This window comes from Pan paniscus, chromosome 13, assembly GCF_029289425.2.
Source record: "Pan paniscus chromosome 13, NHGRI_mPanPan1-v2.0_pri, whole genome shotgun sequence".
Classification (NCBI taxonomy): domain Eukaryota; kingdom Metazoa; phylum Chordata; class Mammalia; order Primates; family Hominidae; genus Pan; species Pan paniscus.
Genome location: NC_073262.2, coordinates 43,508,807 through 43,536,311, shown reverse-complemented (window position 1 = coordinate 43,536,311; position 27,505 = coordinate 43,508,807). Strand labels below are relative to the sequence as shown.

Genomic DNA, 27,505 nt, shown 5'->3' with positions numbered 1-27,505 from the left:
AGGAGGTGAAATGGACAAAAAGTAAATTTAGCAATTAGAATTTAAAGTCAGTAGATAATTAAGTCGAATAATTTATTCTTATGTCCATGTATTTTGGTTTTAAAGTTTTGATTAATACTCACTTAACACTAATTTCTAACAAATTAGAATATTATCACATTGTCTATTTTTACCAGTGAGCTTGTAATAAAGATCCACTAGTAATCTTAGTACACCAAAAGAAGCCCATAGAATAAACCAGTTTTTAAAGAGTCACATTTTATTCAATGCCTATTTGTACATGTTACTAGCAATAAACTCTTTTATCTTTAATTTTGAGAAGTTTTACAAATACAGCAAAGCAGAATGACTAATAGAGCCGGTAACCAGGACACAGATTTGGAAAAATAGGTCTAATTTATGTCATACATTTCACTTATTTTTATCAAAGAAAAATCAGAATTTATAAAATGTTAATTAAAAGGAAAACATTCTGAGTAAATTTAGTCCCGTGTTTCTTCCTCCACATCTCTTTGTTCTACACTAACAGGTCAGGATAAGTATGGATGGGGAGGCTGGAAAAAGGGCATCCTTCCCCATGCGGTCCCCAGAGCCACCTTCTCCAAGCAGGACTTGGGGAGAACATCCTTCTCCATCTGGGACCTGAAGGATGTCCTTCTCCACCCAGGACTTGGGAGGTGTCTTATCCACCCAGGACTTGAGGGGGATCCTATTCCATTCAGGAGTGGGGGAAATTCTTCTTCATCTGGACTTGGGGGGCATCCTTCTCCATTTAGGACTTGGGGGGCATCTTTCTTCATCCAGGACTGGGGGGGTTATCCTTCTCCATCCAGGACTGGGGGTTGTCTTTCTCCATCCAGGACTGGGGGGTTATCCTTCTCCATTCAGGACTTGGGGGACATCCTTTCCCATCCAGTAACTAGGGGGCATCCTTCTCCATCCAGGACTGAGGGGGATATCCTTCTCCATCTAGGACTGGGGGCCATCCTTCTCCATCCAGTATTGGGGGTCATCCTCCTCCATCCAGGACCTGAGGGGTGTCCTTTTCTGCGCTTCCTTGGATGGCAGCCTTTCCTATGCAGTCATTCAGAAAGTCAGGCTGACACATGTTGTCGTCTTGAACTCTGGAATCTCATCTCTATTCTAGGTGAATCCCTTCATGTTTATAGTGATTTACCATTAAATCACTGTGCCGTTTTTTCCTAAAATATATGGGGCATGTTTTTTGTTCTGACTTCTGTTAGTCCTTTGGTCCCTAGCTCCAGTTTTTTTTGTAATTTCTTTTGCAACCTAATATGGGTCCCATTTAGTAAGTATTACATATATTAGAAAATGTATATTCAGCATTTGTTGTGATTTTAAAATATTTTATAAACACATAACATCTTTGTCTATTTCCCATTTAAATTCAGAAGTATGAGTTCCAGCATCCCTCTCTAGACCTGCTCTTCCTGTTAGTTTCTTTGTATGTCCTGGAGGCGAGGCCAGCGTCGGACTTGACGTTGCTTCACCTACTCGGTTCTATTGTCCCTCCATGTGCAGTGTCTATCCTGTTGTTTATTATTTCTTCCTTAAATTTTATTTGAACTAAAATTAATTTTGTGGTAGCAGCTTGCTTTCTGTGAATATTTACTTAAAATTTTTATTCCCATTATTTTTCTTTCTTTAATTTGAAAGTGCTGCTTTGTTATTAATAATTTTGTATTTTAATATATGAGGTTAATCCCTCTAGGTCTGGTAGGAAAAAGTGATATATTTGAACTTATTTCTATCATTTGATTTTGGATTTTGTATCCCAAAACCTTATCCTCAATTCTCTTTTCCTTTTTTCAGATTTCTTTTCTTTTCTTTTTTTTGGGGAGCGGGGGGATGGAGTTTTGATCTTGTTGCCTAGGCTGGAGTGCAACGGGGTGATCTCGGCTCACCACAACCTCTGCCTCTCAGGTTCAAGCGATTCTTCTGCCATAGCCTCCAAGTAGCTGGGATTACAAGCATGTGCCGCCACACCTGGCTAATTTTGTATTTTTAGTACAGACAGAGTTTCTCGAACTCCCGATCTCAGGTGATCCACCCACCTTGGTCTCCCAAAGTGCTGGGATTACAGGCATGAGCCACCGCGCCTGGACTTCCAGATTTATTTTCAATCAACATTTCATTTTCCACTTCCTTCCTATGCTGGCTTTTAGGTTTTCCAGACTATTTACCTTTAGTGTCAAAAATTCTTTTGGGAACTTTTGAGTTGTCAACCAATATTGTAAGCATATTGGATATTGCTGTTTTTCTCCCAGTGCTCTGGTTATAATCTCTTCTATTAATACTTTGTAGTCTTATTGTTGCAGTTATTTTTTTCTATTAATTTCTGAGATATAAGAATTAGAATTGTCAAATTGTGGATTTATGCATTTATCCTTTTAATTCAATAACTTTTGCTTTGTGTATTTTGTTATTTTTCTTAGGTGCATACATGCTTATGATTATTAGGTTTTCTAAGCAAATCGACTCATTAGCATAAAACGTCCTTCTTTATCCCTGTTGATGCTTGTCTTTCTTGTAGTCTGTCTTATCTGCCATTAATACACTGGCTGCAGTTTTTGATAACAGAGATTTGCATGGTGTATATTAGTCCATCTTTTCAGTTTGAATCTATTTGTATCTTTACCTCATAAGTGTATTTCTTTTTAAAAGCTGATATTGAGGTTTCCTTTTTACCTACTTTGACAGTCTCTGTTCTGCCTTCCTGGTCTTCTTCTGGATTATTGTAGTTTTCATTTGTTTGTTTGTTTGTTTGTTTTATGGGGTTTTCTTTTTTTTTTAGTATGGATTTTGTATCTTGTTTTTTTTTAACTATGACTCTTTGTTTCATTTATTTATTTTTAGTGAGTTCTTTAGAAATTAAAATAAAAATACTTAAAGTATATTAAATATCATAACACTGTATATAAAATATAAAAACCTTACCTTACCCTCCTCCCTCCTCTGATCTTTTGTGCCATGTTGTCATAGATTTTTCTTCTGCACATGTTGTAATTCCTGGAGGATGTCATTAAAACAGCAGTTTCCCCTCCACATGTTTACTATTTTTGGCACACTTTCATCTTTTCTGAGAACTAGAATTTCCAATTGTTATCATTTTTCTTCAACCTGAGCAGCTTTCTTTCGCATTTATTGTGGTTTGGGTGTGATGGCAACACATTCTCTCAGACTTTCTTTAATTGAAAATGTACTTTTCTCAACTTCAGTTCTGAGGGCGGCTTCAGCAAGTTCAGAATTCTAGGGACACCTTTGACTTTGAACAGCATGAAGTCTCTGCTCAGCAGTGCTGTAGGCACCATCTAACATATTATTATATCTAGTTGTGTCAAATCTGTCATCGGCCATAGAACGCTTTGACAGGTGCTTCTTGTTGCTTCAGTTCTAAGTATTTCATAGTCTTCAGAGATATGGAGAAGTAGCAGTGCTAGTAACAGTACCAGTAAAACCAGGATAAGCCCTAAAATAATTAAGAAGCCATCGCATGCACACACGTGAACGTTTGACTTCAGCTAAAATGCTTTCAAGTGTACTATTTTATCTTTACACAAGGTTATAATACAAATTAAAGATTTAAAAATATTTTCACTTTATATATGTGAAAACTGCAGCTCAAAGAATTTAAAAGACATGATTGAAATCCCATAACTAGGTAAACATGGTCAAATCTGGAGCCCACATGTCTCGGTCCCCCCACGCCCTGTTACAGAGAGTGCGAGGCTTCACCAGGAAGCTCTTTCGGCTCAAGGATTAGCTCTGGGGAAGTGCTGCAGGCAGGCCTGCTTTGCATCCTTTTTCCAGCAGAAATCCTATGTTTGTTTCAAGCTTCTAGTTCTTTTTGTTTTGTTTTGTTTCTTACCAGCACGGCTCTGGGAGTTATTTACACAACTTAATTTTAAAAGAGACAGTCCCCATCACTAAGGTTCCTTGGAAACTTATCGTGCAAAAAAATAAAAATAATAAATGCTGGTAGATAAGAAACTTCTGCAAAATTGTTTTATATATATATAATTGTAACTAAATAAATATGTGTATTACAGTAATAATTTATTACTGTAATTTTCTTGCCAGATTTGAAGGCAATTTTTTAAAGTTCTCCACATGTGGCTTACTGTGGAGCAAACACTGGCAGCTTCAGGCTTACAATCTGCTGACAAACCCTTCTTAGTTCCTTCACTTGAAAAATGTGAGCATGCACTGCTCATGTGCCTGGCAAGCATGCAAACCACTCAGGAGAAGGACAGTGGCCACTCAGGTCATCAGGTGAACTTGTGACGGGGCCATCAAGAGGCTGCACGTGAGCTCCAGAAAATGAAATTCCCACTATCAACCTATTTTCCATTTCCACCCAATGCCCCTCCCCTGCTCCAAATCAAGGTTTCCGCCTCTTAGAAATGCTTGATTTTCAGTATTGCTAAACAGGGGTCAAAGAAAACAAGCTGAACAAAGAAACAAATAAAGCCTTTAACACAGTGAGCAAAGACACAGCACCCACCCCTTCCCTGGGCCCCGCAACAGCTCCAGAGCTGCGCAGCTGCTTCCAGAGCCTGAGCATGGACCTGAGCTCTGGCCCATGGAGCTCACCAATGCATTTCTTCCCTCTGTGTCAAAAAAGCATCCAGAAATTGGATTCATTTACTTGGGACATAAAATAATGTATACCTATAGTTTTGTCCCAGAACTGTGTAAACCGGCATGCTGCCTGCCACAGTACAGTCCTCCCCCTGCATCAGGAGCTCAGATGGGGGAAGCCAGCAGGGCTGGAGGCCTGGGAGTCACAGGTGCTTGGAGAGGAGAGAAAAGCACCACAGAGAGCCAGGCAGGACCTGCCTACAAGTCACATTTTTAGGGGTCTAGTGGTCTGGGCAGGCTGGGAGATGCTCTCTAAAGGGAAGGCAAGAAATATTGCCCCACATCTCCCACCACCAAACAGAAAGTGCAGGTGGTCAGCCCCAGGGCTCACCTGCCCTTTGCCAGGGTCATGAGCTAGGCCCAGGCTGCACCCTCCACACAACCATCAAGGGGACTTCCTGCCAGGCTGGGACAACTGCACCGGGCCCTGATGCCCTGGGAAGAACAGGGTTGCATTGAACAGAAACAGCTAAACCTGAAGGGATGAGCTTGCCTTTCCCCGGGGCCATGGGATGGTTTATAGAAAGTTCTACCCATCAGGACGAGACCTCACATGACACCATCAGAGGAATTGATACCATGCCATAGAGGGAGGAAGAGGGTGCATGCCATAGGTCCGCTGGTCACAGCACACACACACTCCTGGGAGCTTCAGACCCAGCAGTTTGGCTCAGGTGCCAGGTCAGGATGTGGGAGGACACAGTGTCTGGGTGAATCTGTCACCCTTGCTAGCTGCCTTGTCTCACCAGGTAGAAGATGCAGCAATGGGAGCACAGCAGTAGGAAGCCCAGTGTCCCCCAACCTTCCACCTCACACCCAGGACCTCTGAGGTGCATCTATATCCTGCACATCTAGGCTCTGAAAAGCAGGAGGTCCTGGTTTCCACAGCTGTGGGGCTTCTAGACAGGACAAGGCCAAGTTCTCTGAAAAAACAAGCTCTGGGTGCTGCTTTGTCCTCAGGCTGCTCCTCCATGGGACCTGCGGGCAGAAAAATGTGACCACCTGGACCGTGGTTTCAGCAGAAGCAGGGTTATGCTGCCTGGGGCAGGAGGGGCTCTACACAAGCGCCTCTCAGTACACAGCATTTGATGGTACGTGGACAAGTGTGGGAGCCCTAGACCAAGGACTCTGTGGTGAGCAAGACTCAGGACCCCTTAGGGGTGAGGGCCTGGGTTACACCACCAGGGGGTCACCCGGACCCTCAGCAGAAGGTGGAGGGGGTGGTGATCATTACCTTTGTGACCCTGCAATGGGTGGCAGCCACAGGACATAGGGTTCATTGAACGCACCTTGTGTAACTATTGCCCAGGAAAAGGCCCAGAATTTAATAAAGATGAGGCCCCTGGCAGTGAAGTGCTGGATGAGGCGCACCCCCTGCGGCATACCTGAACCTCCCCCAGGGCCTCGGCTGTGAGCTTTGATTATAGACACACCTGTGCCACAGCCCCTTCAGACTGCTCCCTTCACCTCTGAAAAACCAGACAGGATGCTTCTGTTCCTGGAAATGTGAATGCCCTTCGTGTGTTTTTTATTTTGACTATAAACTCATCTGCAACCAAAATATAGACTCCCACACAATAATAACGGGAGACTTTAACACCCTACTGTCAACATTAGACAGATCAACGAGACAGAAAGTTAACAAGGATATCCAGGAATTGAACTCAGCTCTGCACCAAGCAGACCTAATAGACATCTACAGAACTCTCCACCCCAAATCAACAGAATATACATTCTTCTTAGCACCGCACAGCACTTATTCCAAAATTGACCACATAGTTGGAAGTAAAGCACTCCTCAGCAAATGTAAAAGAACAGAAATTATAACAAACTGTCTCTCAGACCACAGTGCAATCAAACTAGAACTCAGGATTAAGAAACTCACTCAAAACCGCTCAACTACATGGAAACTGAACAACCTGCTCCTGAATGACTACTGGGTATATAACAAAATGAAGGCAGAAATAAAGATGTTCTTTGAAACCAATGAGAACAAAGACACAACATACCAGAATCTCTGAGACACATTTAAAGCAGTGTGTAAAGGGAAATTTATAGCACTAAATGCCCACAAGAGAAAGCAGGAAAGATCTAAAATTGACACCCTAACATCATAATGAAAAGAACTAGAGAAGCAACAGCAAACACATTCAAAAGCTAGCAGAAGGCAAGAAATAAGTAAGATCAGAGCAGAACTGAAGGAAATAGAGACACAAAAAACCCTTCAAAAAAATCAATGAATCCAGGAGCTGGTTTTTTGAAAAGATCAACAAAATTGATAGACCGCTAGCAAGACTCATAAAGAAGAAAAGAGAGAAGAATCAAATGGACGCAGTAAAAATGATAAAGGGGATATCACCACTGATCCCACAGAAATACAAGCTACCATCAGAGAATACTACAAACACCTCTACACAAGTAAACTAGAAAATCTAGAAGAAATGGATAAATTCCTGGACACATACACCCTCCCAAGACTAAACCAGGAAGAAGCTGAATCTCTGAATAGACCAATAACAGGCTCTGAAATTGAGGAAATAATTAATAGCCTCTCCCTGGGAATGGGCGGGCCTGGGTCCAGTCCACAGGGCCCCTCGTGGGCCCTGATGAAGGAAAGAGTTGAGACGGGGGCAGCGCTGGACCCCAGGGCCCCTGCCTGCCTCCTGGAGAGCCCGGTGACCCAGGCAGCCCTGGTGAGGCTGTGGGTGTCTGGGCCATAGCGAGGCCCGCGAGCTCCCACAGCACAGATGCGGACAGTGAGGCCGGGGAGGCCCTGCTGCCCTCCGGACTGTCCCTCCAGCCCCAAGCTTTCTGTGGTTCTCTGGGCCCCCTCTGCAGAGGGGCAGGGGAGCCCACCCTGGATCCTGAGACGCCAAGCTTGAGGGACCCCCAGAGCTCTAGCGAGGCTGCTTCCTTTGCGGATGGTGAAGCTGAGGTCCAGAGGAGGGCAGGGGCAGGTCCTGGGCGCTCCCTAGGCAAAGGGAGCCGATCTCCGGGAGGCGGTCACAGGGAGCACTCCTGCGACTTCTAGGGCCCGAAAGCTGGGGAGGATGAGAGACCAGGGGCCTTTCGTCGTCCCCTGGGGCTGGGCAGAGGCTCAGCCTGTGCCGCAACCCTAAGCGGCTTCTGGCAAGTCCGAGCCGCGGTCCCTTTAAGAGGGGGTGGAGCTTCAACCTGGCACTAGGGATGCTGCCAGCGTGCGTGTCCCTGCGGAGCTGAGACTGCACTTCCTGCGACGCCCCTGCAGCAGCAGCAGCGTGGTCAGAGCGAGCTTCTGAGAAGCGGTGGTGGGTTCCATGTGATGGTGGAGTAGGAGACAGGTCTCCGCGGTAAGTGGCGGGGGCGTGGACCCCACCGGGAACCCTCCCTGCTCCTTCCCTGCCTCTTCCTGTTTTCGTGCCCGCACTTCTTCGTGGGCATCTGGGCCCGAGTCCTCCACTTGGGGGCGGTTGTGCGGTCCTGGCTACTGCAGCGTCCGCACCCCGGCCGGGAAGGCTATGCCAATGTCCGACCCGCGTCCAGCGTATAGGAGCGCCCTGGCCCACAGCTGGCGGTAAAACGCGGGACCTGGGTCCCTCGGAGCCCCAGGGGCCTCTGAGCTGGAGTCTAGGATTATTTTTGATGCTCAGCACCTTTAAAAAGAGACCTCGCTAGAGCAGCGGGCATCTGTATTTTCAGTTCTTTGAGGAGTCTCCAGCTATTTAGCTGTTTTCCATGGTGTGTATCCTAATTTTCATTTCCACCTACAGTGTATGAGTTTCCCTTTCTCCAAAACCACGCCCGCATTCCTACTATTTTTGGTTTGGGGTTTGTTTTGTTTTTGTTTTAAGACGGAGTCTTGCTCTGTCTTACAGGCTGGAGTGCAGTGGCGCCATCTCGGCCGACTGCAACCTCTGCCTGGTTTTAAGCAAGTCTCCTGTCTCAGCCTCCAGAGTACCTGGGACTACAGGCGCCCGCCACCATGCCCAGCTAATTTTTGTATTTTTAGTAGAGATGGGGTTTCACGATGTTGGTCAGGCTGGTCTCAAACTCCTGACCTCAGGTGACCCACCTGCCTCAGCCTCGCAAAGAGCAGAGATTACAGGCATGAGACACCGTTCCCAGCCCCTCCTATTTTTTTAAAAAAATCAAGGAATATTCAATAAGTGTGAGATTATCTGTGTGTGGTTTTGAATTACAGTTTTCTAATGAATAGTTTATTTTGAGGACCTTATCTCTTATTTGTTGTTCGATTTTATGGCTGTACAGAATTGTCTGTTCAGGTTCTTTGCAAAATATTAGATTGGATGCTTTTGCTACTTCGTAGTGTTTTTTGTGTACATATTAGATGACAACTCCTCGTGAATTACAAGATTGCCTGAAATTTTTGCCTAATCTATAGGATGCTTTTTTAATTGGAAAGTAGTTTTCTTTGATGTGCAGAAACTTTTCATGTTGATGTAGTCAACATGATATTTATTTTTGCGTTTCATGCATGTAATTTTCGTCACCCATATAAGAAAATACTATGTCAGTGACAAAGCATTTAATTGTCAATGAGGTTTTTCTTCCAGGGTGTTTATTTTCCTCTTTGCAAAGGTGAGCAGAGATTCAAGTGACCCAAAATATATGCTCATCCTGTGTTTTAGTTAAAAACATTTTGTGGTTTATGGTCTTTTGTTTTGCCTTCAATTTGGGGGAGGAGGTGTTCATTTTCATACATCGTGTAAAATAAGGTCCTATTTCTCGCTTCTGCATCTGGATATCATTTTTCTCAAAGGTATTCATTCTCTGCCTTCCACATTGCAGTGTTCTTTATCAAAGTCAGTTAATTGTGTCCATATTTGTGTTGATCATGTTTTTGTCCTCCCTGTTTTTGTCCATAGTTTATGCAAGTATCATATATCAGCTGTATAACTACAACTTGGCAGTGTAATTTGATATTGAGGATTGTGGGTCTTCACTTTGTATTTCTCAGGATTCCTTTAGATATTCATTGCTTTTGTGGTTCCCTGTGATTTTTAGCAATACGTATTTATTTCTGTTAACTTTTTTTCACAACATAAAGGTCCATAATTAGGGGTACATTTTCATACATATAGATTGGGTAATGATCAAATCAGGGTACTTAGGATCTCTATTTGCTCGTCCAGGTTTTTTTTTTTTTTTTTTTTTGTGGGGAGAGCATTCAAAATTCTCCCTTCTTACTCTAGAAAAATATGATATTGTTAACTCCAGTCACCAGGCTGAGGAGGAGAACCTCAGATTTGTTCCTTTAATGTTAAGATAACTTTGTTTCCATAATCAATCCTTCCCCATTCCCCCTCTATCTCCCAAACTCTGGTAACCAATATTGTGCTTTCTACTTCATTAAGATAAACATCTTAAGATTTCACATGAGTGGTATCATGCAGTGTTTTTCTAGGCCTAGCTCATTACATTTAACATAATGTTTTCCAGGTTCATCTGCGTTGCTCTAAATGGGACTGTTTCATTATTTTGGTGGCTGAAGAATATTTCCTAGTGTATGTATATGAGAGTTTCTTGATCTCTTTATCTGTGGATGAACAGGTAGGTTGAATTTATACCCAGTAATGGGACTGCTAGATGGAATGGTATTTCTTTTTTTCCTATTCTTTGCAAGAACTCTAACTGTTTTTTATAGTGTTAATACTAATTTATGTTTGCACAAACAGTTCCCCTTTCTGGCAATTCATACCAGGAATTGTCTTTTTAAATATTTTGATCTTTTTGTAATGTTCATTCTATTGGAGTGAGATAAGATCTGAGTGTGGTTTTGATCTGCATTTTTCTCATGAGTAGTAATGTTAACCACGTTTTTGTAGACATTCGGTCAGTTTCCTGTCTTCTTTGGAAAAATATCTAATCCGGTTATTTGCCCAGTTTTTGTCTGGCAATTGTTCTGTTGTTTTGTTATTTTTTTGCCAGCTGGTAGTATGACTGGCTTGTACCTTTTCAAAAATAATCCCTTATCCCAAACTTGTAATTTTTAGTGTGCCTTTTTATTTTGTTTATTGTTTCCTTTGTTGGGCACAAACGCTTCAGCTTGACGTGGTCCCACATGTGCATAATTTCTTGGTGGCTGTGCTGTTGGTTACTAATCAAGAAAAAACAAAATCACTACCAAAGCAGTCCCTTGTCAATAATTTTTTTCCCTTGTATTTTTGTTTACTTTTTGTGAACCCTGAGCATACATCCAAGTTGTCCTAAATATACGCACACCCGAGGTTGTCTTTATAGGAGCTTTATGGTTGCAAGTTTTGTGTATAATCTTTAATCATTTTGAGTTGATTATTGTGTATCTAGTACCATAAGGGTCCTGTATTACTCTTTTGCATATGGATATCTAGTTTCGGAAGTCTTCCCTGTTGTGTCATTTTGGTGGTGTTTTGAAAAATGCGTTCATTCCATATAAATTTTTGTTTATTATTGAGCACATTCATTTTGCTCACTGGTCTGTGTTTCTCTGTCTATGCCAGTAACATATGGGTTTGTTAACTACGGATTTTCATTTAATTAGAACTCAGGGAATGTGATGCATCCCGTATGGTTTGTATTTCTCAGAATAGCTTTGGAAATTCAGGGTGTTTCACATTTCCACATAAATTTTGGCATTGTTTCTTTATACTTCCTAAAACACTATTTGTCATATACTAAATGTATACAATTAGAAGGTACAAGGAAGATTTTCATACTTGTATATGTTGAATAATGATAAAATCAGGTTATTTAGCATCTCTTCATCTCATATAGTTATTATTTTTGAGTGGTAACAACATTCAGAATCTTTCCTTCTAGCTACTTTGAAATATATGATACATTTGTGTTAAGGCTAGTCACCCTGCTGTGGAATAGAAGGCCAGAATTGATCACTATCATCTGAGAGTAACTTTGTACCCATCACTGATTCCTTCTGAGACTGCCTCCACTTCCCCAGCAGCCGCTGGTAAGCCCTATTGAACTTTCTACTTCTAGAAGATAAAGCTTTTTTCAGTCTACATGCGTGAGATCACGTGGCATGGGACTTTCTCTACCAGGCTTATTCTTTGGACCTCGTTCTTCAGATTTCTTCATGTGGCTGCAGATGGCAGGATTTCCCAAAGGTTTATGGCTGCAACATATTCCGTGGTGTATCTGTACAGCAGTTTCCTCATTCCTGCAGCTGTGTTTGAACAGGTAGGGTGGTTCTCTACCTTGGCCACAGTTAAGAGTGCTTTAGTACCCATGGGAAGGCAGATAGCTGTCTTCAACCTAGGGACTTCAACTGCTTTAAATGTGGAACCAGTGGTGGGGCTGTTAGCTGACATGGTAGTTGTACTGTGAATTTTTTTCAGAAACCTCTAGCTGTTTTTCATAGTGTGTATACTAATTTACATCCCCACCAATAGCGTTTAAGAGGTTACCTTTCTGTAAGTCTACACTGGATGTCACTTTCAAAAATTCGTGTTTTGTTTTTGGTAGTACTCATTCTGAGTGGAATGAGACAGAATCTTAGTGTGGTTTTCATGGACATTTTTTTGTGAGGTTTAGTGATGTTGAGAAAGTTATTTGAGAAATCCCCACATTGCTTTCCATGGTGTCCGAACTAGTTTGCATTTCCACCAACAGCAGACCAGCATCCCTCCTCCTCTGCCTTGCTGGTGTTCATTCTTGTGGACTGTGTCATAATTGTCATTCATCAGAATGTGTGAAATACTATCTCATGGGCCTTTTGCTTTGCATTTCTCTGATGATTCCTGAGGTAAAGAAATGTTGTCTTGTCTGTTGGTTGCTGTAAACCTTCTTTTGAGATGCATGTTTTCATGCCCCTTACCCTTTCTTCATTGAATTTTTGTTTTTCTGATTTATTTGCTTAATGTATTTGAAGTAGATCCTGGATATTAGACTTCATCAGATGCAGATGTGGGAACATTTTCTCCCATTGTGTAGGCTGTCTGTTTACTGTGTTGGTAATTTCTTCTGCTGTGCAGCAGCTCTTTTGTATATTAGGCCCCACTTGTCAATAATTGTTTTAGTTGCAATTGCTTTTGGGGACTTAGGCACAGCCATGCTCTGCCAAATCCTCTGTCAAGAAGGGTATTTCCAAGTTCTCTTGCAGGCTTTTCATAGTTTGAGGTCTTGCGTTTACATCTTTCATTCATCTTGAGTTAATTACTGTACAGGGTGAGACACAGGGGCCCACTGTTTTTCTTCTGCAACTGGCTAGCAGTTTATCCTGGCACCGTCTATTGAGAGGAGGGAGTCCTTTCTCCAAAGCTTATTTTTGTGGATTTTTTTGAAGATCAGATGGTGTTAGGGGTGTGGGTTTACATCTGGGTCCTCTAATCTGTTCCACTGCTCTGTGTGAAATGGGGTCCCTAGCTTTTCAATGAAATTAAAAATCAGGAAGTGTGACACAACCAATGTAGTTTGGACTTCTCAGGATTGCTTTAGAAATTCAGGGTGTTTTGTGGTCTGCATGAATTTTAGCATTGTGTATTTACATATTTTTTAAAAGGTTGGCCATATAGTAAAGGTATACAATGGGGGAAGTTAGAGTGGGGCATTTTGGTTAATGCAGACACAGAGGAATGTTAAAATCAGGATATTTAGAGTCTCTGTTATCACAAACAGTTGTTAATTTCTTTGTGGTGAAAACATTTGGAATCTTCTTTTCCAGATTTTGTGAAAAAGATGTGATGTTTTATTAACCTCTGGTCACTGTGCTGTGGAACAGAGAGGAACAATTCATTCCTCTCATCTAAGTGTAATTTTGGACCTATTTCTGATCCCTGCCCATACCCCTGCTTCCCTCCAATCTCTGGAAACCACTGTTATGCTCTCTAGATCTATTGCAATAAAGCCTTTTATTTTGGGTTCTACATGAGTGAGATGTGGCAACGTTTTTCTTTCTCTACCTGGTTTAGGTCATTTACCATGCGGTCCTCCAGGTTCAACAGTATGGCTCCAAATGATGAAATTTCATTCTGATTTTCTGGCTGAAGACTATTCTGTTTGTGTATGTCCACCACAGTTACTTTATCCCTTCATCTGTGGATGGGCAGGTAAGTTTATTCCTTATCTTGGCGATTGTGAGTAGTGCTGCAGTCCACATAGGATGGCTGACATTTCTTGCATAAACTGATTTCTTTGGCACTGAAAGTATACTTAGTAGTAGAATTGTTAGTTGAAGTGGTAGTTGTAGGTTTAATTTTTGGAGGAACCTCCCACTGGTTTCTGTAGTATGTATACTAATTAACATTCTCTCTTTTTTTTTTTTGGATGGAGTCTCGCTCTGTTGCCCAGGCTGGAGTGCAGTGGCATGATCTCAGCTCACTGCAAGCTCTGCTTCCTGGGTTCATGCCATTCTCCTGCCTCAGCCTCCTGAGTAGCTGGGATTACAGGCACCCGCCACCACGCCTGGCTAGTTTTTTGTATTTTTAGTAGAGACGGGGTTTCACCATGTTAGCCAGAATGGTCTCAATCTCCTGACCTCGTGATCTGCAGGCCTCGGCCTCCCAAAGTGCTGGGATTACAGGCGTGAGCCACCGTGCCCGGCTGTATACTAATTAACATTCTTACCAAACGAGTTCTTCTCTGGAAATTTCCACCAGCATTTGTGTCTTTTTAAATATATTTTATCACTTTGATAACATCCATTTGAATTATAGTGAGATGATATATGTGTTGTTTTGATTTATATCTTTCTCATGGTTTGTGATGTTATTCAAGTTTTTAAAACTTGTTTTCAATGTTATGTCTTTTTTGTAGAAATGTCTATTCAGGTTTTGTTTGGTTATTAGTTTCTCTTTTGTGTTTTTGCTGGTAAGTAGTGTTAGTTGCTTAGACATTTTGAAGACAGCCTTTTATCAGATATATGTTTGTTGAAACGTTTCTTGTAGAATGAAACATATATGGAAATGTTCTGTGCAATAAAAACAGCAGTGGTAACAGAGATGTAGGCTCTGAGTGTCTCACTGGAGACTGAAGTCCACAGATATGCAACAAAGCCTTTGTCTCCCTGATGTTTTTGCCTCCTGCTGGTCATGTGCTTTCACACATCAAGAGAGGACATTTAACATTTGAGCCACAGTGTCATTTTCTGTCGTCTTATGGGTGAGATTTTTGCTGGCGTAGTCCATATTGTCATATGTTCTTGGGGCCCACAGGATTATTCTTGGTCATCTAAGATGTTACTGACATCTTATCACCTTAAGATGTTGCTGACTTAATCACCTTCAGCTGACTCCTATTCATTCTTTGAAATAAGCAGACACATGTTGTTTCAGTGATTCTTTCAGTTGGTGATTTGCCTGGTGCATTGCTATGTGAGGTCACCTCCTGTCAAATGACCCACAGGTGGTAACAGTCTGTGAACAAACAGTTTACAGGAGGGACCAACCATGTGTGGACATGGCATGGGTCATTTCAAAGTGAGGTAGTCAACCTGGACCCTAGACTGGCACAGACAGAAGAAGCCACAATCCTTTAGAGAGAAAAAAATTACAAAGTATAAATATCCGTTGTTAAGAGAAACAGACCATTTTCAGAGGGCGTAATAGTATTAAAATGTGTTCTCATTGTTCAGCTCCCACTTATGGGTGAGAACATGCAGTGTTTGGTTTTCTGTTCCTGTGTTAGCTTGCTGAGGATGATGGCTTCCAGCTTCATCCCTGTCCCTGCAGAGGACTTGATCTCATACCTTTTTATGGCTGTGTAATATTCCATGATGTACATGTAGTACATTTTCTTTTTCCAGTCTATCATTGATGGGCATATGGGTTGGTTCCAAGTCTTTACCATTGTGAATAGTGCTGCTATAAACATACATGGAGCAGATGGTGCTCAAAGCAAGATGGACCTCTGAGCAAGATGAGCTCTAAGCTTGATGGAGCTCAGAGCAGATGGAGCTCCAGGTGAGATGGAGCTTCAATTAATATGAAGCTTGGAGCAGATGTTGCTCAGAGTATGATGGAGCTCCAAGCCTATGGTCTCACAGTAAGATGGAGCTCCGAGCAAAATGGAGCTCAGAGCAGATGGTACTCAGAGTAAGATGGAGCTGGGAGTGACTGGGGCTCTGAGCAAGGTGGAGCTAAGAGCAGATGGTGCTCAGAGCAAGATGGAGCTTGGAGTGTCCAGCTCAGAGCAAATATAGCTCAGACAAGAAGGAGCTCCAAGCAAGATGGAGCTTGGAGCTGAGGTTCCTCTGTGTAAGATGGAGCTCAGAGCAAGATAAAGCTTGGAGTCATTGGAACTCTGAACATTGCTCTGAGCAGCTGGAACTCTGAGCAAGATGGAGCTCTGAACAAGATGGTGCTCAGAGCAGATGAAACTCTGAGCAATAAGGAGATCTAAGCAAGATGGAGCTTGGTGCAGATGTTGGTCAGTTTCAGATGGAGCTCAGAGCAGATGGTGCTCAGAGCATGATGGAGCTCAGAGTGATTAGAGCTCCAAGCAAGAATGGAGCTCAGAGAAGATTGAGCTTGGAGCAGATAGAGCTCTGAACAAAAAGGAGCTCCAAGCAAGATGGAACTTGGAGCAGATGTTGCTTGGTGTAAAATGGAGCTCAGAGCAGATGCTCATAACAACATGGAGCTTGAAATGATTGGAACTTAAAAACTTTGCTGTGGAGGATTGGAGCTCTGAGCAGATGGTGATCAGAGCAAGATCAGCCTCCGAGTGATTAGAGCTTTGAGCACAATAGGGCTTGGAGCAGATGCAGCTCTGAGCAAGATGTAGCTCAGAAAACATGTTGCCCACAGTAAGATGTAGCTTGAGCAGATGGTGTTCAGAGCAAAATGAAGCTGGAATTAATTGGAGCTCTCAGCAAGATGGAGCTCGGAGCAGATGGAGCTTGGAGCAAATGAAGTTCTGAGCAGGAAGGCGCTCTAAGCAAGATGGAGCTTGGAGCAAATGTTGCTCTGTTTCAGATGGAGCTCAGAGCAGATGGTGCTCAGAGCAAGACAGAGCTCAGAGAACATGCTGCTTACAGTAAGATGGAGCTTTGAGCACATGATGCTCAGAGCAAAATGGAGCTGGAAGTGATTGGAGATATCAGCAAGATGGAGCTAGAAGATGCAGCTCCGAGCATATGGAGCTCTGAGCAGAGGGTGCTCAGAGCAAGATGGAGTTTGGTGTAATTGGAGCTCTGAGAAAGATGGAGCTTGGAGCAAATGGAGCTCTGAGTAAATGGAGCTCTGAGCAAAGTGGAGCTCAGAGTGATGGGAGCTCTAAGCAAGATGGAGCTTGGAGCAGATGGAGCTTCAAGCAGATGGTGCTCAGAGCAAGATGGAGCTTGGAGTGATTGGATCTCTGAACCAGATGGAGCTCAGATCAGATAGACCTCTGAGCAAGAAGGAGCTCCAAACAAAATGGAACTTGGAGCAGATGTTGCTGGTGTAAGATGGAGCTCAGAGCAGATGGTGCCCAGAGCAAGAGGGAGCTCAGAGTTATTGGCACTCTGAACATTGCTTTGAGCAATTGGAGCTCTGAGCAAGATGCAGCTCAGAGCACATAGAGCTCTGAGCAAAAAAGGAGCTCTAAGCAAGATGGAGTTTGGAGGAGATGTTGCTTGGTTTTAGTTGGAGCTCAGAGCAAAATGGAGCCCACAGTGATTACAGCTCCAAGCAAGGTGGAGCTCAGAGCACATGTAGCTCAGAGTAAGATGAGCTCCACCCACATGGTGCTCAGAGCAAAATGGAACTAGAAGTGATTGGAGCTCCCAGCAAGATGGAGCTTGGAGTGATTGGAACTCCCAGCAAGATGGAGCTCAAAGTAGATGGATCTCTGACTAGATGGAGCTCTGAGTAAGATGAATGTCTATGTGGATGTTGCTCACAGCAAGATAGTGCTTGGAGTGATTGGCACTTCGAACAAGATGGAGCTTGGAGCAGATGGAGCTCTGAGCAAGATGGAGCTTAAGGTAGATAGAGCTTGGAGCAAGAAGGAGCTCCAAGCAAGATGGAGCTTGCAGCAGGTGCTTCTCAGGGTAAGATGGAGCTCAGAGAAGATGATGCTCAGAGTAAGATTGAGCTCGGTGATTGGCACTCCAAACATTGCTCTGAGCCCATTGGAGCTCTGAGCAAGAAGGTGGGAAGTGAGCAAGAAGGTGAAGAAGTGATACCATCCCACAGAACATTACAAGTTTAGCGGGAGCCATTATTAAATGTAAAGAGAAGAATGCCCCAGAATTCTATGTGGATTGTCAGGGGACAATACTCATTTCTGTAATCAGGCATACTTTCTTTGAAAAAGTTTATCATATCAAACCTCACAAGGACAACCAGAACTCTGCGATATCCACTCTACAAACCTCAGATCCCTACAGTGTAGTAAAGGTGATAGCCGAGATAGAAAGACAGAAACACACTGTTTGATGACCAATCTTTGGAAGTTGAGATGGCAAGTGTGGATTTACTCAGATTATTTTCCTGTTAGCACCTCCAGGTGTAATTTTGACGGTACTTTGCATTGGGCTGATGACACAATGGGGAAACATAAACTGCTGACACTGGACTTCAGCAGTACAGTAACAGCCATGTGCAAGGCCATTGAAAAAGTAAAGACTGGTGGTCACATTGCCACATGTTTTTCTGCATGGCATCATCATCTTAACTATGGACTTTATGTGCTTTCACAGCAAGATGTTTCTAGTATTTAGAAATGGACCTTATGCATCGTATACTTCATAAGAGCTTGAAAAGCTCTCACCCAGGTATTACCAAATGCCAGACATCTCTCTATGTAGGCCATTTTCTGCCACAGCCAGAATTCATTCTGGGTGACATGCTGTTCTTGGCTGCTAAGGAAGTGATATGGGGGAGCCAAGTGTCTCTTGCTGTCTGTGAGTCTATGGGAAAAAGGAGAACACTGAAAGGCACTAAGTTTACTGCCACGTTTAGAGGAACTTGTGAAGGCAACACAAGAGTGTTGTAGTCCTATGTGGCCAACACCAACCTGAGTTTTTACAAGTTATTGCATAATGATCACAATCACATTCAAGTTCACATTCTAAATCTTAGATTCTACAAAAACTCTGTCTGATAATATCCTATAGACCTTTCGGTAGCTAAAATCAATGAGTTTGAAAAATTTTTATGAGGCCAGCATCATTCTGATACCGAAGCTGGGCAGAGACACAATCAAAAAAGAGAATTTTAGACCAATATCCTTGATGAACATTGATGCAAAAATACTGAATAAAATACTGGCAAAACGAATCCAGCAGCACATCAAAAAGCTTATCCACCATGATCAAGTGGGCTTCATCCCTGGGATGCAAGGCTGGTTCAATATACGCAAATCAATAAATGTAATCCAGCATATAAACAGAGCCAAAGACAAAAACCACATGATTATCTCAATAGATGCAGAAAAGGCCTTTGACAAAATTCAACAACCTTCATGCTAAAAACTCTCAATAAATTAGGTATTGATGGGACATATTTCAAAATAATAAGAGCTATCTATGACAAACCTACAGCCAATATCATACTGAATGGGCAAAAACTGGAAGCATTCCCTTGGAAAACTGGCACAAGACAGGGATGCCCTCTCTCACCACTCCTATTCAACATAGTGTTGGAAGTTCTGGCTAGGGCAATTAGGCAGGAGAAGGAAATAAAGGGTATTCAATTAGGAAAAGAGGAAGTCAAATTGTCCCTGTTTGCAGATGACATGATTGTATATCTAGAAAACCCCATTGTCTCAGCCCAAAATCTCCTTAAGCTGATAAGCAACTTCAGCAAAGTCTCAGGATACAAAATCAATGTACAAAAATCACAAGCATTCTTATACACCAACAACAGACAACAGAGAGCCAAATCATGAGTGAACTCCCATTCACAATTGCTTCAAAGAGAATAAAATACCTAGGAATCCAACTTACAAGGGATGTGAAGGACCTCTTCAAGGAGAACTACAATCCACTGCTCAAGGAAATAAAAGAGGATACAAAGAAATGGAAGAACATTCCATGCTCATGGGTAGGAAGAATCAATATCGTGAAAATGGTCATACTGCGCAAGGTAATTTATAGATTCAATGCCATCCCCATCAAGCTACCAATGACTTTCTTCATAGAATTGGAAAAAACTACTTTAAGGTTCATATGGAACCAAAAAAGAGCCCACATCGCCAAGTCAATCCTAAGCCAAAAGCTGGAGGCATCACACTACCTGACTTCAAACTACACTCCAAGGCTACAGTAACCAAAACAGCATGGTACTGGTACCAGAACAGAGATATAGATCAATGGAACAGAACAGAGCCCTCAGAAATAATGCCGCATATCTACAACTATCTGATCTTTGACAAACCTGAGAAAAACAAGCAATGGGGAAAGGATTCCCTATTTAATAAATGGTGCTGGGAAAACTGGCTGGCCATATGTAGAAAGCTGAAACTGGATCCCTTCCTTACACCTTATACAAAAATCAATTCAAGATGGATTAAAGACTTAAATGTTAGACCGAAAACCATCAAAACCCTAGAAGAAAACCTAGGCATTACCATTCAGGACATAGGCATGGGCAAGGACTTCATGTCTAAAACACCAAAAGCAATGGCAACAAAAGACAAAATTGACAAATGGGATCTAATTAAACTAAAGAGCTTCTGCACGGCAAAAGAAACTACCATCAGAGTGAACAGGCAACCTACAAAATGGGAGAAAACTTTTGCAACCTACTCATCTGACAAAGGGCTAATATCCAGAATCTACAATGAACTCCAACAAATTTACCAGAAAAAAACAAACAACCCCATCAAAAAGTGGGCGAAGGACATGAACAGACACTTCTCAAAAGAAGACATTTATGCAGCCAAAAAACACATGAAAGAATGTTCATCATCACTGGCCATCAGAGAAATGCAAATCAAAACCACAATGAGATAGCATCTCACACCAGTTAGAATGGCAATCATTAAAAAGTCAGGAAACAACAGGTGCTGGAGAGGATGTGGAGAAATAGGAACACTTTTACACTGTTGGTGGGACTGTAAACTAGTTCAACCATTGTGGAAGTCAGTGTGGCGATTCCTCAGGGATCTAGAACTAGAAATACCATTTGACCCAGCCATCCCGTTACTGGGTATATACCCAAAGGACTATAAATCATGCTGCTATAAAGACACATGCACACGTTATGTTTATTGCGGCATTATTCACAATAGCAAAGACTTGGAACCAACCCAAATGTCCAACAAGGATAGACTGGATTAAGAAAATGTGGCACATATACACCATGGAATACTATGCAGCCATAAAAAATGATGAGTTCACGTCCTTTGTAGGGACATGGATGAAATTGGAAATCATCATTCTCAGTAAACTATTGCAAGAACAAAAAACCAAACACTGCATATTCTCACTCATAGGTGGGAATTGAACAGTGAGATCACATGGACACAGGAAGGGGAACATCACAGTCTGGGGACTGTTGTGTGGTGGGGGGAGCGGGGAGGGATAGCATTAGGAGATATACCTAATGCTAGATGACGAGTTAGTGGGTGCAGTGCACCAGCATGGCACATGTATACATATGTAACTAACCTGCACAATATGCACATGTACCCTAAAACTTAAAGTATAATAATAAAAAATAAATAAATAAAAAAAAAATAATTTGAATTTGGCTTGCTCCCATTTTCAGCAGAACGCACTTGTGAATCCTGCTCTGTCATTGTATTTTACATGTGTGGCTGTCCCTCTTGCTGTGTTGGAAGTCAGTGTTCCAGAATGTTAACTTCCACAAATACCTATATTTAGAGGAAACAGAAAACTCTTCAAGTCAAAAGAGTGTATGTTGTTTCAGGGCAGTTCTCTAGCCTTGGATTTGAAACTATAATATTTGTTACACAGAGAGAAGATGGTTCTTTTTTATATTTTATTTTTAATTTTTGTGGGTACATAGTATTTATGGAGTACATGAGATGTTTTGATACGGGCATGCAATGTGAAAAAAAGCACATCATAGAGAATGGGGTATCCCCTCAGTGATTCTTTGAGTTACAAACATTCCAATTACACTCTTTATCTTATTTTCAAATATATGATTAAGTTATTATTGACTATAGTCACCCGGGTTTGCTATCAAATAGTAGGTTTTTATTATATATTATTTCTTTTTTGTTTTTTGTATCCATTAACAATTCCTGCCTCCCCCTCATTCTCTCACTACCCTTCCCAGCCTCTGGTATTCATCTTTCTACTCTCTATGTCCATGAGTTTAATTGTTTTTATTTTTAGATCCCGGAAATAAGTGAGAACATGTGATGTTTGTATTTCTGTGCCTGGCTTATTTTTCTTGACATAATAATCTTCAGTTCCATCCATGTTGTTGCAAATGACAGGCTTTCATTTTATGGCTGAATAGTACTCCATTGTGTATATGTACCACATTTTCTTCATTCATCTGTTGATGGACACTTAGGTTGCTTTCAAATATTAGTAATTGTAAACAGTGCTGCAGCAAACCTAGGCATGCAGAAATCTCTTTGATATACTCATTTCCTTTCTTTTGGGTATATACCAAGCAGTGGGATTTTTGGATCATATGGTGGTATATCTGTTTTTTTCAGGAAACTCCAAACTGTCCAAGGGATAGTTCTGTTGTGATTACTTCATTGAGAAATTTAACTTATGAGCAGTTGAAAGGAATGCAAGTTGCTGGAAAATAAGAATGAAGAGTGCAAAATGACCAAGCTACAATGTATTGTCATTATTCACTCTGATGTGAAAAAGGCAGTGAATTCAATAGAAAATAACTTTGCAGAATAAAATCTCAGGTGTGTTTTTTTAGTGCCACAGTCTTGGATGATGGGCTTCTAGATGTTGAGTCCTAGAAGCTCTCAACATCTCTTCTTAATTGGAGAAAGTGTTAAGCCCCAAAGTAGCTGGAGCAGTACATCTTCAATTTTTGACAAGAAAGCAGGAACTTGGTTACTTTGAGTGTTATTCATTAGTTTCTGCTTTCATTGAGAATGCAACAAAAGCCAACGAGGCTGCTGCTAACTCCTTGCTGGACATCTTCTGCCACTATCACAGGAACTGTGATCTCACTGGACAATTAACTAGGGAGCCTTTCACCTTGAATGACTGCTGCACAAATGATCTTCAAAGCATTTTAGCCACCAGAAGAATTCTCTTCAAATACCCAAAATCCATCAGTATCTTGAATCATGCTGGATTTTGAAGAATTCTTAACAAGCCATGTAAAGGGGGCTCTCTGGCCTTGAAATAGTGATGTTTTTTATACAGAAAGGAGAATGCCGAATGGTCAGACTACCATGCACTGTTAAATTTGATTTCAAGAAATTACAGGAAAACTTTCCAAAGTTCCGTCTCACAGAATTTATTTTTACAAAGAATTCCAAGATAAGTTTAGTTTTATGGAAGATTTTCATGTGGTTTTTACTCACTCTTCATCTCAGACATCAACCGATGATTACATCACTTATTTAGCTAGTAAATTTATTAATATAAAACTCAGAGACATTTCAATATCCACATTGCTTACATCATCAGGCATAGATTCAATGTCAGCTATGACAATTGAAAATAAGCTGTTTTGTGATTTAAAGGTTTAAATTTCTCTAACCAAACAGCTTGATCCAGATGCAGCACTGCAAATGTTAATATTTGTTCTGGAAGAACAATCAAATAAGACTTAAGAGGAAAAGGAATGGCCACAATCCACCTGAAATTTTTTTTTAAAAAGTGTGCAGCCTACTAAATCAGAATGAAAATAGAAGTACAAGATTATAAACAAAATGCAATCAAACTTTTCTTAAGCTTACCTAAAGTTATTTTATCTGAAAATTTCAAGCAACTTTGTTCAACATTAAATTGACAATCTAAACTAACAAGTCTTTTGAATTTATGTATGGTAGTAAACATTCTCTCTATTAATTTTATTACCTAAGGCTAAACCTAAAATTTTTAAGCAAAATTAGAAAAATAGTCTTCACTTATCAAAAAATAAAGTTTGTTACATTTAGTATTTTCCCAATAAAATTGGTCATTCTTGGTTTTTTATTTGGAGAATCTGTGCAAAATTTCACTGAAAATAAATTAGAACTAGAAATTATTTCTAAATACCAAAAAAAAAATGAAGAATGGTTTCACAAAGAAAAAAATAAAACTTGCTTAATTAGCAGAGTATCATCTCTGTGATTTTTGTGATTATTCGATCAGTGTCCTGAGATGGATACAATGGCAAGTAATGACAAAATTAAAATAAGCATGCAGATTTTTTTAAAATTAAGTGCCAAAAAATAATTGGTCATGCAAAGCCCTTAAAAATATTGTGGCCTAATTCTAAAGTTTTTTGCTACTATGCTACATCACACGCAACATCAGTTAAGTGCTCATTCTGTGACAGGTAGTACATTACATTTTAGCAAACTACACAAGACCCCTATGTGATAATATGCTTCAGGGTTGTAAGGTTGGGTGCATTTACTAGTCTTGAATTTTCTGGGAGTATACAAACCCAATATTAGTCTAGATGCCCACAAATCTATTTAGACGTCACAGTAGAATGGAGAGTAATCTTGACCACAGGAAGCTGTGTTGTGGCATTTATTTTGAAATTATTTTTTCTTGATTTTTTTGCCTTTTAATTGTTTTGTGAGTTTGATAATGTACAGAATATTTTTAAATTATTATATATATAAACTAATTAGTCTTCATTTAAACTTATGCCTCTGGGGTCTTACTTGGGTTTCTCCTAACAATATTATACACATATTTGCAATAATTTCTCTCATACTGCTTTTAACTCATTTAATTTTTCAACTTTTTAAGAATAACAAAAGTGATATTAATTGTAAAAATGCTGAAGTGACATATGAATTTATGAAGTGCATATGTATTTTTTATTTTACCAATGAGATGGGAGAAATGCTGTCTTATATTTTAACATACATTTTGGCCATTACACAGATGAAGCAACTTTTCATTTGTTAATACATAATGCATACTTTTTCTTCTGTGCAATTCCTCTTTGTATTCTTTGCTCATTTTCCCACTGGGATTTGCAAGTTCTTTATTATTTGATAATCTCTATACATTCTGAATATCAATTTTTTGTTATATACACCATGTAAATATTTTCTTCTAATTTGTTATTTGTCTTTTAATGGTATTTATCAATTGTTTGCTAAAAATGAGTTTGTTTAGTTAGTAAAATTTGTCTATCTTTAACTTCATATTTGTATATCATGTCATGAGGAAAAGGCATGAATATTTTAAAAACTTCCTTGTAGTGTTAATTTTATTTTTTATTTCATTCTTTAAGTTATTTGAAATTTATTGTTTATTTCTTCAAATTCCAAATAATAACCAACTTTCTCAAAGCAATACTTCTTTCTACTGATTTCAAACGTTACATTTGTCTTCTCTGAAGTTCTTGTTTTTTTGATACCTGACTGTCACACTACTGCTGTGGATGTGCTTCATACCATCACAGTACTGCAGGGTTATAAGATTATCTGATAGCCAATAGAAGCAGATGTCTACTCACTGTCGTTCTTTTGTCTTTTGGAGAATAAAGTTAGCTATTTTTATCTGGGTTCTCAATTTTTTTTTTTCTTTTCGAGATGAAGCCTTGCTCTCTCACCCAGGCTAGAGTGCAGTGGTGCAATCTTGGCTCACTGCAACCTCTGCCTCCCGGGTTCAATTGATTCTTCTGCCTCAGCCTCCTGAGTGGCCAGGATTACAGGCATCCATCACCACGCCTGGCTAATTTTTTTATTTTTAGTAGAGACAGGGTTTCACCATCTTGGCCAGGCTGGTCTTGAACTCTTGACCTCGTGTTGCACCCACCTGTGATTCCCAAAGTCCTGGGATTACAGGTGTGAGCCACTGCACCTAGCCAGGTTCTCAGTTTTGTATAAACTTTAAAATAGATTATCAAATCACATACCAATTACCATCTGATTGAAATTTCAATGTTTTTATACATAAGTTTCGAGACTAAAGCCATCTCTATTCTTTCAGCACTTCAGATGTTTATCTTTCAATTCAAAATGTATTCTAAATTTTTTTTTGATGTTTCTTTGTGAATTATTTAGAAGTTTGTTGTTTGATTTCCAAACACTTGTGTGTTTACTAAGTATCTTATTGATATTCATTTTTTTCTTTTTTAATTTATATTTTAGGTTCAGGGGGTACATGTGCAGCTCTGTTATGTAGGTAAATTGCATGTTGCTGGGGTTTCATGGAAAAAATAATTTAGTCACTGAGGTGTAGTGAGCATAGTACCTGATAGACATAAGTAATTTTTCAGTCCTCACAGATTTTCCACCCTCTACCCTCACATAGGCCCTGGTATCTATTGGTCCCTGTTTTGGACCATGTGGAGCCAATGTTTATCTCTCATTTATAGGTGATAATATATGCTTTCTTTTTCTGTTTTTGTGTTAATTTGCTTAATTTGTGGGACGTAGCCTCCAGCTACATCCATTTTGTTGCAAAAGCCATAATTTTATTGTTTTTTTTGTTGCTACGCAGTATTTCATGGTGTATATGTACCAATTTTTTTTCTTTTTGAGATAGAGTCTCACTCTGACACCCCGGCTGGAGTGCTGTGGCATAATCTGGGCCCACTGCAACCTTCACCTCCCAGGTTCAAGCTATTCTGCCACCTCAGCTTCCCAAGTAGCTGGGTCTACAGGCACGGACCACCATGCCTGGCTAATTTTTGTATTTTTAGTAGAGGTGGTGTTTCACCATGTTGGCCAGGCTTTTCTCAAACTCCTAATATCAAATGATCCACCTATCTCGGCCTCCCAAAGTGCTGGGAATACAGGTGTGAGCAACCACGTCAGGTGGTACACATTTTTTTTTCTAGTACACCACTGACATCAGCCTCTAGGTTGGTTCCATGTTTTTGCTACTGTGAATAGTGCTGTGATAATCATACAAGTACATGTGTCATTTGGTAGAACAATTTATATTTCTTTGTGTATGTACCCAGTAATGAGATTGCTGCGCCAAATGGTAGTTCTGTTTAAGTTTTTTGAGAAATCTTCAAACTGCTTTATACAATGGCTGAATTAATTTACACTCCCAACAGAAGTGTATAAGATTTCCCTTTTCTCTGCAACCTCAGCAACATCTGTTATTTTCTGACTTTTTATTAGTAGCCATTGTGATTGGTATGAAATGATATCTTATTGTGGTTTTCATTTGCATTTCTCTAATGATTAGTGATTTTTGAAATGGAGCATTTTTTCATATTCTTGTTGACAGCATGTATGTCTTTTTTGAGAAGTGTTTGTTCTTCTCCTTTGCCCATTTTTCAATGAGGTTGTTTAGTTTTTGCTTAAAATTTTTTTAAAGTTCCTTACAGGTTCTGGATATGAGACCTTTGTCAGATCCATAGTTTGCAAATATTTTCTCCCATTTTGTAGGTTGTCTGTTTACTATGCTGATAGTTTCTTTTGTTGAACATAGTCTCCTTAGTATACTTAGGTCCCACTTATCTATTTATGTTTTTGTTGCAATAGCTATTGGAAACTTGATCATAAAATCCTTGTTATTGCCTATGTCCAGAATATTATGTTCTGGGCTTTTGTCTAGGGTTTTTATAGTTTTAAGTTTTACATTTAGGTCTTTAATCTATCTTAAGTTGATTTTTTTAATAAGTTGGAAGGAAGTTGTCCATTTTAAATCTTCTGAATATGGCTAACCAGTTATCCTAGTACCATTCATTGAATAGGGAGTCCGTTCCCATTGCTTCTAATTATAGACTTTGTCAAAGATCAGATGGTTGTAGGAGTGCAGCCTACAACCTTCTCTAATCTGTTCCATTGGCTTTTGTGTCATGGTTTTTGTACCAGACCTATGATATTTTGGTTA

The 27,505-nt window shown here is 40.4% G+C and overlaps 1 non-coding gene across 4 annotated transcripts in view; it reads left to right on the top strand.

Annotated features, from left to right (window-relative positions):
* The first annotated feature begins 245 nt into the window (after nucleotides 1-245).
* Nucleotides 246-27,505, top strand: part of LOC100977320 (uncharacterized) — a 49,428-nt gene continuing 22,168 nt past the window's right edge. The window contains exons 1-5 of one of the 4 annotated variants that reach the window (XR_010109342.1): nucleotides 246-7,991; nucleotides 10,102-10,212; nucleotides 11,494-11,608; nucleotides 11,727-11,838; nucleotides 13,569-13,706. This is a non-coding gene — a transcript (uncharacterized LOC100977320). Of the gene's footprint in view, nucleotides 7,992-10,101; nucleotides 10,213-11,460; nucleotides 11,609-11,699; nucleotides 11,839-13,568; nucleotides 13,707-27,505 lie in introns of all 4 variants that reach the window. The other 3 variants (XR_010109344.1, XR_008624496.2, XR_010109343.1) reach the window with 3 other exon arrangements.